Below are 13,683 nucleotides of genomic sequence, written 5' to 3' on the forward strand. Positions count from 1 at the left end.
AAATTACTAAGATGCCCTTACCAATATATTTAATTACAAAAATACCAACCTTAAATATTCTCATTTAAACTCCATCTTAATGCAATTATACTTTTAGCTTTTATTTCATAATTAATTATCAAATTAATTCTAACACTTAATTAACTTAACTAACCAATTTGTTGAATATTTTCCAATTTGATCCAACGCCATTGCTAATTAAAATTTTACCATTCCTCAATCAATTCTTTTATAAGAATATTATTTATTATTTCTTTCATAACTTTCAAATATAATATTTAATTCATATTGGGAGAAAACTTGAGTGTGACCTATATATATATAAAATATAATTTATCCTCTATGGAACTCACTTAATTAATTTCTTGAAAAAATCAATCTAATTAGATATAGTTAACTAAATCTCTTTATTTCTACCTAGCATTATAATTCCATTTTAAATCATCCAAATTCAATTAATTAAAATTAAATTAAATAAAAATTCGTTATTACTAATATTATTATTATTATTAAAAAGAAGAAAAATTTCAGGTGTTATATTCTTCCCCCCTTAAGAAAATTCGTCCTCAAATTTTAAAAGAAAAAGGCTTACATTAAGACTGAAACTAATGAGAGTAGCAATCTCTCATCTCCTACTCGGCTATGCGGGTACTTTCCTCGATAGAATAATTCAGCCACAACACCTTAACCATCAGAATAACCTTAGAGCAAGTTGGCGAACTTGAGTATCCACGTTCATGACTGGTTGTTCCTTGCAAGTCAAATCTTCACTTACTTCCACATACTGAGAATGCAACACGTGTGAAGGATCGAAAATATACTTTCTCAACACGGATATACGAAATATCGGAACGATATGCGAGAAATTTGGCAGCAAGTTCAACTTGTACGCCACCTCACCAATCTAGTTGATAATCTCAAGGGTTTTACATAATAAGCGGCTAACTTTCCTTTCTTACCAAACCGCATCACTTCTTGCATAAGAGACGCCTTAGGAATATATACCCTATAATACTAATCTCCACGCGCTCATGCTTCGGGTCCACATAACTCTTATGCCTATTGAAAACTGTCTTCACCCGGTCGTGGATAAAAGGAATCTTCTCTGAAATAAATGATTTGAACTAACTCTAGTCCTGCCAAATTCCATTCGCCAACTTCTTTCCTAATGACGCGTCTCTTACACGTACTGAATATCCTTAATATCCATATCATATCATCCATCTAGTTGCGATAACTGATTCAAGATTATATGGGTATGAAATCATGTCATTCCGAAATAGAACTCCAACACGACTGGAATTTAGAAAGTCTCCTCTGTTCCTTTACAGTCCAAAATGGAGCATGCTGAGCCACAGATCCATTCTCATAGCAACTAAACTTGTTATCTAGAGAACCCCAAGCTAACACAGTTTACTTTAAAAGATCTACTTATAATCATTATTAATAGAAATTATTATCTAAAAGAAAATATCTTTATTAAATCATAAATCTCTAGTCATTTTATTTTTATAAAATCCTAGAATATCATGCACCAGGGTGATGATACCCCTTATCACTAAGGGTTGCAATGCATGATGTATGATGCATATCCTGAAAATGAGTTATGAAATTGTGGATGCCTTAATGATGAAATGCCATAATGAGTTTCCTACAGGACTTGGGAAAGTATTGTATTTTAAAACACTTTTATTCTACTTAGAAAAATAAGTAGTGTTCGCTTAAGCTTCTCTGGATTCCGAGCACCTGAAAGATACATACCAACCACTATTCTTATTCTTTTTACAACCATAAAACTCAACCTTAATGCTCTGAACTCTGCTTGACATTCTAAGTATTGAGGATGATTTTACTCATTAAGACGATACCTGATGCAATGACGAGGCAATTTATGGCACGGCTGCAACTACACTTTGCACCAACCTTAAACCGTATTGCCCGCCGTTGAAACAACAATCGAGGTATCTAAGGCTGGCATGCACTAATCACTTATAGAAATGGTAATGGGTCTACCATGCCTTCTAACATCTTGCAAAAAGAAACACGCCACCACTGAGTAGAGATCTCACTATAAATATTTGACCTTGCTATCTCTACTGCGCTTATTCTCAATACAGAATCAAAGATAAGCTCACAAGAAAGAGAGATGATAGACTCTCCAATAGTAAATGCTGAGACTATACTCAACAGAAACAAACAAAGACAGACTTGATCCTAGCTCCGCAGTACTAAAAATCCTAACCTAGGTGGAAGGAAATCTAAAACCTAGGCTCTGATACTAACTTTGTCACAACTCGATCTGTGGGCCTGTGACCGGCGCTAGGGAATAGGAGGCGTAAGGCCACCAAAACCCATAGCAAGCTTGACCATTCGAGGCTTATAAGTAGAGCAAGGGGGTCATCAGAACTGTGAGTTAAAGTCATATATCTGCTATACTCTGCTATACATGTCTCATGCTAAAATTTTATATAGCAATTCTGATTAATTGATTTAAAGATTTAAATTATTTATTTATTTACTATTCATCTAAATAACTGTTTTCTAGAATTAATTATCTATTTACTATTCATATATCATTTTCTACATCATTGATATTATGATTGCATGTTGACTCGGGATGAAATGGCAGTAGAACATGCCACCTGATGGGTTGCATCAGGACTGCATGTGCACCAATATAAATTTGAGACAGGTAGTACAAGAATATATTAAGACTTGCCCTGGTCGAGCATTGCTCTCTAGGCACCAGCTTTATTGAGGATTAAGTGACCAGACTGGATTTAAGGACCTTGGTCGAGCTCCGCTCTCTAGGAGCCAGTCCTATTGGAGTGAAAGAGCCAAAAGGCTGTTAGTGTTGCGATTAGGGTTCTACTGAGGTACCCTTCCCGTAACATGTAAATTATATTTCACCGAATCATGGCATGATGCGTTTTAATATATGACCTAATATTTTATTTTGATTAAATAAATATTTTATTGAGGTGGTTGTATTTATTTTGGATTATATAATTTTAACTCACTTTCGAGACTGACAGTCTCAAATTTAATTATTTTTCAGGTGTTTGTTATTTTTCCGTAGTTCTTTCCCTCTAGCAGTCGGAGTTCATTCATTTTCGGGTTTAATATAACTGATTTTATTGGTATCTTTGATTTTTAGAATTCTAGATTTTTTGCAGTAGTAATTTCAAAACTTATTATTTTGTTTTGGCATATTAAACCAGGCATTGCCTATCTATGCTGGCAGACTGAATTAAATATGTAGTATCTAGGTGGTTAAAAGTTAGTTAGAAAATAGTTATAATGGATAGAATTTGAATTATTCTTTGATTGAGTTAGCGAATGGTTAGGCTTACCACGGGTTTCGATGGCCTTAAGCCTACCCACTCCCTAGTGCCGGTCACGGTCCCACAACTGGGGTTGTGACACCTATGATACCTAATAGTCCTATTAGCTAACTATATGCTCATCCTAGTGGGTTTAGTCTCTCCCAGCCCCAACTTGGTAAATAGGTTGTACGACATTACATTAATGCTAGCTCTTAAATCAGCTAAAGCATCACTAATAATTAAATCACCTATAACACAAGAGATAGTAAAACTCTGGATCATGTTTTTTTTTTCGGTAACTTATTCTAGAAAATCACCGAACATTCCTCGTTTAGCGTCATGCATGCCAAGTCCTTAAACTTCCTTTTGTTGATAAGAATCTCCTTTAAGAATTTCGCATACCTAGGCATCTATGAAATAGCTTCAACAAAAGGTAAGTTTATGTGTAGTTGTTTAAATATATCTAGAAATTTACCAAACTGCTTCTCGACTTGCGCCTGCTTCAACCTAGTAGGTACGAAATTTTGGGCTGGTATTCTCTCAGTGGAATCGTTTTGCCTCTTCCTTCTCTAATTTCTTCGCCTTGTTATCTTCAGCCATTATGCTTGAATCTATCTGCGCATCAACATCATTGTTAGAGATAGGAGAAGAGCCAGAATATACTTACCTGACTGTAACGTGATTGCATTCACATGCTCTCTCGGGTTAGACTCTGTATTACTAAGTAGAGTCCCTGGCTGCCTATCAGCCAACATCTTAGAAATCTAGCCTATTTGATTCTCCAAGTTCTGAATGGAGGCCTATTGATTTCTAAGAGCTGCGTTTGTCTGCTGGAATCTGGTCTGTAAAGTGGACACAAACTTCATCATCAACTCCTCTAAATTAGGTTTTGCTCTTGAGTCTGAGGAGACTGAGGTTGGAGAACAGATTGGCAGCTGCTGATGTAGTCGCTAAAACCCGGGTGGCCCCTAGTTGTTACTGTTTCTCCACCTGAAGTTCGGATGATTTCTCCATCTCGGATTATAGGTGTTTTTGTATGGGTTGTTTTACTGCCTAGGTTGACTCCCAATATAGTCCACGTGTTCATGGTTAGATGAAGAGGAAGAAGTAAACATACATCCCGACAAACAGTTGCTACTGTAATATGGGCCACCATAAAACTCATAGCCTGCTTGAGTTGATTGGACAAGTAACTGGAGCTTATCAATCTTCTTGGATAATAACTCCATTTGAGCCGCTAAGGCTGCAGTGGCATCAGACCGGTGTACACTCCCTTGACGTCCCGTCTTGCTCCTAGTAATGTGCCACTGGTAATTTTTGTGGCAATTTTCTCTATCTAGCTTTGGGCTTGCTCGGTGTCTTGCTGCTCAAAGAACCACCTGTAGTTGTATCTACCATATGCTTAGTAGCCAAATTCAAACCATTATAAAAAGTTTGCACTTGTAACTAGATTGGTAGTCCATGGTGTGGGCAGCATTGCAATAGGTCCTTCTACCTTTTCCAAGTGTCGTACATCGACTCATCATCAAACTACAAAAGAAGATATATCATTTCTAAGTTTAGCAGTTTTAGAGGGAGGAAAGTACTTCAATAGAAATTTCTTTGCCAAAGAATCCCAAGTATTTATAGTGTTAGAAGGTAGTGACTGTAGCCACCATTTTGCTCTATCCCTCAAAGAAAATATGAACAAGCGGAGATGAATTGCATTGTCTGTTGTCCCATTAATCTTGAAGGTATCACAAATCTCCAAGAAACTTGCCATATGCGGTAGGATCCTCATCTGGCAAGCCTCTGAATTGAACCGTTAGCTGCACCATCTGAATCACATTAGGCTTTATTTCAAAATTATTGGCGGCAACAGCTGGTCTCGTAATGCATGTTCATGTCCCCTCCAGTGATGGTTTCACAAAATCATACATCGTCCGATTATTGTCATTGTTGTCATTGGTGTTTGCCATTTCTATTATAATGTTTCCCAATTCACTCTTGTATACGGCTCTCTCAATTGCCTGAGGGATTACTCTAGTTCTTGTAGAGGATCTACTAATTCAGGATTGGACCTCCTAGTCATACACTACCTGAAACAATAGATAACCAACAACACAAATGATTATGAGAATAAAATTGAATAAAAAAATAAATAAAGAATAAAAATAAATGGCCGAATTTACAAGAACACACAGTTCTTAATATTTCTCAAAACAAAGTCCCCAGCAATGGTGCCAAAAACTTGATGCGTGCTAAACACGACTAGCAATCTATAGGCAAGTGCACCTATTAAATGTAATCTAGTTATGCCAAGTATCAATATTGTATCCCATGGGAACTGAGAAATTACTGCTACTATTGCTATTCCTATTATCTAACCAATCAAAAGATGGTGAAACTTATTAACTAAAGATGATTAAGCATGCAATTGAACGCTAAATTTTAACAAAGAAAATGAGAGTTAAAGCAAGACAATAAGATGAGTTAATCCAATTAGGGATCACTTTAGCTAGCCGGCTTACAAACAACAAATTATGAATTAATTGATTAAGAATTGCGATCTGTGGATAATTTCTTGAATGAGTTGGCTTCTCTCGAGTTAACCAATTCCTATCCCTAAAGATCTAAAGCTGGAATCTCTTCCTAATAATCAATTTTAGAATAGCATTAATCTCTAAATTACCGCTAATAAAAGTGTCTAGTTCTTATTCCACTAAGCTATTACACCTATCTCTAGGATGCAAATCACCTAATCACACAAGCAGTTGTCCAAATGCAATTGAATTTCTCAATTATAAAGGAGTTCTCAAATTGATTCAACAATGAAGAAGAAACAATAAATTTTATTACACTTGAATGAAAACTCCAATCTTAAATCAATAATCCAATCATTTAAGCACAAAGCAAGCCCAGCGTGGCTAAAGATTGCCCCTAAATGGGTTTGCTAGAATTAGTTACACATGTTCATGAATAAACTAAAATAGGAATTGAATACAAAGTAGACAAGAATCGGAAGGAACATGAACACCCTTTTCTTAAATGGTGAGATGCTATCTTCTCTTCAATAACTCTCTATCAAACTTTACAGCTCAGATCTCTTTCTTCCTTCCTTTGGTTCTTCGATCCAATCCTCAAGAGCAGCTACCTTGATCATGTTGAAGTGGAATTCGTCTCTGTTTTTCTCTTCTTGATCGTCTAGAAGTTAGCATTAAGAGTCTTGTCTTGAATACTTCAAAGTTCTCTCCCTTTTTCTAGCTCTGTGCCGCCTTTTTTATTTCCTTTCTATTTTGTTTTAAATTAGGTCTTGGGATTCAACATGCCCGTGTTGAGCATAAAACTGCATATCCGGCCTTCTTCAGCATAGCTTGGATTTGGGTCGTGCTGCTCAACACAGACATACTCCTAGGCCATGTCACTCTCGGAAACCAAGTTGCAAATCAATTCTTCTCACCCGAGGTAAGGCATTTCAGCATGCCCTCTAACCTTGACCTCGCTCCTCAGCACAGGCTTGTTGAACAGTTTAACGTGCCCGATTCGTCAGTTCTCTCTAACATTGATGATGTACCTAGAAAAGCACCTGAGACATAAAGGAAAATAATATAGGGTGATTCTAATCAAGCAAAGAAACTCTAACTTCCAACAAGACTCTTAAATAACTTGTACTTAAGAACCTTAATTATAAAGAATTAAAGGTTGTTTAACATAAATAAAAGTTTAGGTTAAACTAAATTTGTAAAATACCAAGCCTTTAAGTATTGGATCAATGCCTATAATTGCCGCTTCCATGCGCTTTCACTTAACACTTAGAAAGAGAGACACAAGAGAAAGGAAGGACGTAGAAGCTAAATAAAAATAAATAAATAAATAAATAAAGATTAATAAACTAAAGTCAAATCAAGAACAAGAGAGGAGTTAATTGGACAACAACTCTCGTAGTCTTAAATTTTATGAGCCAGGTTAATAAAAATAAGAGTAAATTTGGGTGGGCCTACCTAAAAACACTCCTACTTCATTATATGTATTTCAAATATCAAAGCGCTTGAATTCTGGCTTGTATTACACTTGGATTAATTGAAAAATATGATTTCTCCCTTATGCACTTGGATTTATGTCTCTCTTGCTTGATCATCAAGCTATGCCCAAATATCATCGATCAAGCTCATTAATTACGTTCACATGATTCCCTACATCATCAGTAGTCCTTGTGCCTGGAGGAATAAGGAAGGATGAAGATTCTAATGATGCAAATCCTGAATTATAATATTTGGCGGTGTCGTGATTCTCGGTATTCCCTCTTTCCTCTAAAAGATTCCTCCACGATCATCGGAGAATGATTGATATAAACCAAACTATCACAACGAATCCTACTCTAACAAAAAGGCTTGATGATGCAAATCCTACTAACTCAAGGAATCCTAATCAAACAAGGAGTCCTGACTCAACTAGAAATCCTAATCCTGTAAGGAGTCTTGATGATATTAAGAGTTCAAGCAATGAAAGGAATCCTAATTCAACTAGGAATCCTAATTTAACTAGGAGTCCTAGTTCGATTTAAATTGCAAATCAATGAGCTTATCCAAGACATTTGGGCTAATGACACATCAAGGCTTGAAGAATTGGATTTAAGTTCAAGGCTCATTAATCTAATTCAGTTTATTAGGCATGAATGACTCTAATTAGGCTTAAAAGACAAAAATAGTTGAACCTGAGCATATGAAGACTTTGGGCCTAACTTGGCTTATGTTTTGAGGCCCATCTATCTGACTTATGTAAACTAGAGTTTTATGGCTTATTTTGGGTGGCCATACATGTATTTTACCATAATTATGACTTTGCTTAAGTTATCTCTTTTAGTTAGGAAGGTTATCTTTATCCTAGATCAGATATTAGTTAAGATTTAGGGTTTTCTAAAGCCTATATAAGGCTAGTACGAATTTTAATGTAATGAATTAAAAAGTGAAAGTTAGAGTTGAAGTTAAAAATTGAACAATAATTTGTATTTTTACCTTAAATCTTATGCCTTTCTCTTTGTGTTCTTGTGTAGAATATATGATTAAGAAACATTCAAGTAGATTGATCATCTTCTTGTGGAGTGTTTCAAAATTGGGATTTAGGAACAAGTTTTCTGAATTCTAATTCTTGATCATCTTTCTAAGTAATATGTTTTCTAACCTTTCTTAGGGGTTGAACCAAATTGGTTCTTGGGGTTTTCAATTTTAATGTGTTGGGGGTCTGCAATTCGAAAGGGGTTCTCAAGCTTATTCATGGACGTTCCATATCAATACACAATCAACAAAACACAAAAAGGAAGAACGTGAGCGATAAGTCTATGCTCGCGAGCTTGAATGTTGATAAGGAGTCCTCATGCCACCGGTCAAGCTTGCCAAGCATTCCCATGATTCCTTACGCCAATTCTTATGTCACTAGGAGTCCTCATGCCTAAAGGAACATGGAATGATGGAGATCCTAATGGTCCAAATCTTGAATTGGAATACTAGTGCATGCCTCGATTCCAAATCTAGGTTTAATAGTGCAGGTCTTCATAAGTCCACAAAGGTCTTGCAAGAATGCATAACTTGAAAACTAAAATAATATGCTCACTAGCCTCAAGTATTTAGTTGCATGTAGTTTTTATAGTGTAAAAGCCTTAATTCCATATAAAGAAGAAATAAGAAGCTAAATAAGAATAAATAAATAAATAAGGATGAATAAATTAAAGTCAAATCAAGAACCGGAAAGGAGTTGACTAGTCAATAGCTCTCGTTGTTCTAAATTTTATGAGCCAACTTAACGAATGCAATGGAAAATCTATGAGGGCCTACCCAATAATAACCCGACCCAAATTACTTCTTTATATGCATCCCAGACATCAAAACGCTCGCATTCCCACTAGTATTACACTTGGATTAATTGAAACCCATATGATTTCTCACTATCGCGCATAGATTTATGTCTCGTCTTCCTTGATCATCAAGCTAAGCCCCAATATGACCGATCAAGCTTGTCAATTGTATTCCTATGATTACTTACGCCAATCCTCGAGTCATTAGGAGTCCTCATGCCTAAAGGTACAAGGAACAAGCCTCAATTCTCATCGTTCCCTTTTTCCTCCAAAAGTTTTATTTGCAATCATTTGAAGAATGATATCAATACTTGATCAACTAATTTTCTTTCTTCGCATTAGTCCAAGTCTTGAACTAGTGCCTATGATTGCCGCTTTCATGAGCTTTCTCTCAACAGTCACACTAGAGAAAGAGGAGTTGACTAGTCAATAACTCTCATAGTCCCAAATTTTATGAGCTACATTAACAAGAACAGGGGAGAATTTATATGGGCATACCTAATAACACTCTGGTCCAAATTATATAATTATATGCATCCTAGACATCAAATGCAGGCATTCCCACTTGGATTAATCGAAAGCAACATGATTTCTCTCTTACGCGCATGGATTTGCGTCTCATCCTACTAGATCATTAAGTCACGCCATAATGCCACCACTCAAGCTTGTCAATTGTGTTTATGCCCGCCAAATAAAACTAAACCATCAAACTAGACAGAGATTAAATAGAGTGGAACAAAAGAAATGAACAAAATGAGAACATAGGTGAGATTCCAAATTTGATAAGGAAAGAAATCACAAGTCCTTTATTTTCTTTCACACGGTTAAGCAAAATGATCAAATCGAATTGACTTAAACACAAGGGTCGACAAAGAACATAAAAGAAAGGAAGGACGTAAGTGATAAGTATATATTCGCTAGAATGAGTCTTGATAAATCTGCAAAGTTCTTAAAAGTACCCATACCTTGATTATCTGTAAGATAGAGAACTCAAATAATATGCTCACTACCCTCAAGTATTCAGTTGTATGCCATTTTTATAGTATGAGAGAGTAGTTGTGTAACGACCCAGAACCATATTACATTATGAAAATCGCAAGCAACCAAATATTTGAGGCCAGTGAGTATATTATTTTAGTTTCCTACCTTGTAGAGAAATAAGTTATAGGTTCATTCAATACCTTTATGGACTTATTAAGACTCGTTTCAGCATTCCTAATAACACCCTGGCCCAAATGACATAATAATATGTGTCCCAAAATCAAAATGTACGCATTCCCCTTGGATTAATCGAAAGCAACCACAACAAACATACTATCACATCCTTTCCTAGTCCAAGGCAATCCAAGCATAAAATCCATAGACACATCAATCCAAGGTCACTAAGAATGGTTAATGGATTATATAAACCAAAGGATTTTAATCTATACTTAGCCTCTTTACATGTAATGTAATGCTCACAAACTTTTTTCGCATCATCTTTCATACTAGGCCAAAAGAAATGTTCAAGCAACATATCATAGATCTTATTTACACCAAAATGACCCATTAAACCTCCTCCATATGCTTCCTTAATCAATAATTCCCTTACAGAACACTTAGAAAATACATAATCTATTTCTTTTAAATAAGAAGCCATCAAACAGATAAAAGTCATCCGAAGCAGCCCCATAATCACAAGATGCATAGATTCCATCAAAATCATCATCATGTTGATAAAATTCCTTAATAAACTTAAAACCTAATAGTTTATAAGTAAGTGAATTAAGTAAGTGTACCTTCTAGACAATGCATCTGCAACCACATTCTCTTTACCTTGTTTGTACTTGACCACATATAGGAATGTTTCAATGAATTCTATCTATTTAGCATGCCTTCAGTTCAACTTATCTTGACCCTTTAAGTGTTTTAAACTTTCATGGTCCACGTGTATCACAAATCCCTTGGCCATAAGTAATGTTGCCATGTTTGCAAAGCTCGAACCAAAGCATATAATTCCTTTGTCATATGTTGTATACTTCAAAGCTGCCCCATTTAACTTTTCACTAAAATATATTAGTGGTCTTTGATCCTGCATTGAAACAACTATAATTCCTATACCACTAGAATCACATTCAATTTCAAAGTTCTTATCAAAGTTAGGTAAAGCAAGCACAGGTGCATTACACAATTTATTCGTAAGTTGATTATATGCATGTTCTTGTGCATCGCCCCAACAAATCGAACATATTTCTTAACTAACTCATTTAACAGTGCAGCTATAGTGCTGAAATTCTCGATGAGTCTCCTATAGAAACCCATAAGTCCATGAAAGCTTCTTACCTCACTAGCATTTTTAGGTGTCGGCCAATCTCTTATAGCTTTTACCTTGTCCTCATGAACCTCCACACCTTGACTAGACACTACAAAACCTAAAAAGATAACCTTTTCCATGCATATTATCTAATCTAGGAATGGAATGATAATACTTTACAGTGATCTTGTTGATGGCTCTACAATCCACACACATCCTTCAAGATTCATCTTTCTTTGGCACAAGAATAACAGGTACGGAATAAGGACTCGAACTTTCTCTTACATACCCCTTATCTAGCAATTGCTCCACTTATCTTTGGATCTCCTTAGTCTGACTTGGATTAGTCCTATATCCTGGTTTATTAGGTATGGCAGTCCCTAGAATAAAGTTTATCTAATGTTTTATGTCTCTAATTGGTGGTAAACCACTTGGCATCTCCTCGGGAAACATATCTTCAAATTCTTGCAAAAGTTCAACAAACCCACTAGGCAAAGATGATTAAGGTCATTAGTGTCAAAATAAGCCCCTTTGTATAAAAGTACAAATATAGGCTAGTTAGAATACAAAGCTTGCCTAACCTCACTTGCTCTAGCTATTAAACTCACATTCTTTTCACTTTTCTCTCTAGGCCAATTCTTTACTGCTTTTTTTTTTACACTCAATCTTTTTGTTTTCACTCCCTAAATATTCTTTGTACTCTCCTTTTCTTTTTTTCTCGACCTCCACTCTCTTCTTTTCCATCTTACACTAGCCTTCATATACTTCCTTTGAGGAAAGTGGTGTCAATATGGTCTTCCGCCCATCCTTGGTAAATGAATACCTATTGAGGTACCCATCATGTATAACTCGCTTGTCAAATTGCCATGGTCTTCCAAGAAAAATATCCCCCGCATGCATAGGAACCACATCACATAACACCTCATCATGATATTTACCAATTGTAAATGAAATAATATATTGCCTGTTTACCTTGACCTCACCAAAATTATTAAGCCACTGAAGTTTGTAAGGTTGTGGGTGTGGTATAGTAGACAACCCCGATCTATCAATCAAGAACGTTCTCACCACATTAGTGCAACTTCCACTATCAACAATGATACTATATGCCTTTCCTTGAACACGACGCCTTATATGGAACAGGTTGTCTCATTGCTCCTCATGGCAATCCTCCTTCGATTGAGTATTAAGGGCATATGCCTTGTAATCAACAAATCACCCCTAATTATTTCCTAAACACTCTCCTCACTACCACTCTCTAACTCGAGCATCTCAACCTCCCTACTACTCTCATTGCCGCCCTCTTCATCATCCGTCACTACCTCACCATTTTGTATGGCCGCAGTCCTTCTATTAGGGCACTCCTTACTAATATGACCTACTCCTTGATACTTCCAACAATGTCCCTATTTCTCCCCTTAGGCTCTTCGGTCTTAGACTTCTCTATAGAAACCAAATCTACCTTGCCTCTTGAAACATCATAGGCGACCTTATTTCCATTCGTAAAATCACTCTTTCCATCCTTTTTCCAAGAAGAATTAGAGTTGGAATAAGATTTAGGAACATACCTGGCCGCCCCTCTTCCATAGAGTTGTTTTTCTACTTTAATGGCAATTGTACCATCTCCTCTAACTCCATATAAGATTGTAAATCCACTCGGTCAGCTATCTCCGTGTTCAAACCAGCCAAGAAATGTGCTATGATAGCCTCCATGTCCTCATATATGTTGGTTCTCATCTTTATAATCTGCATCTCCTTCTACTAGTCTTCAAAGAAAATTTAGTAATAAAGAAAAAAATAAAATAAAATGTAATTGAGAACCTCACAAGCACTCCCTTACATGTTTCCACTCAATTGATGGGGTTGGTCACTCGTGTGTACTCAAAACTAATGTTCTCTCGATTTTTGTCACAACACTCTACCTAATTCTTTTATGGTCTTAAGTGAATCACACTTTAAAATAATTCAAATAGCTTGTTATGTGCAAGTTCTGAAACTGAAATTGTACAAACAAGTTTGAAGCAAAACAGACAGAAATAAGAAAATATAATAAACAAGAAGCAATAAAAAGAGAACTTCAAAAAAATGCAAAAGATGTATAAAAGAAATAATATTGAAAGAAAAGAAATAAAAATAGCCAAAATTTCAAAAGATGAATTGTCCAAACATGCAAAAGAAGCACATTCCTAAAAGAATTAGGATCTTAGCTAAAGACCCTCTAATAGCCAAATTCC

Source organism: Ricinus communis, chromosome 1 (genome assembly GCF_019578655.1).
Source record: "Ricinus communis isolate WT05 ecotype wild-type chromosome 1, ASM1957865v1, whole genome shotgun sequence".
NCBI lineage: Eukaryota > Viridiplantae > Streptophyta > Magnoliopsida > Malpighiales > Euphorbiaceae > Ricinus > Ricinus communis.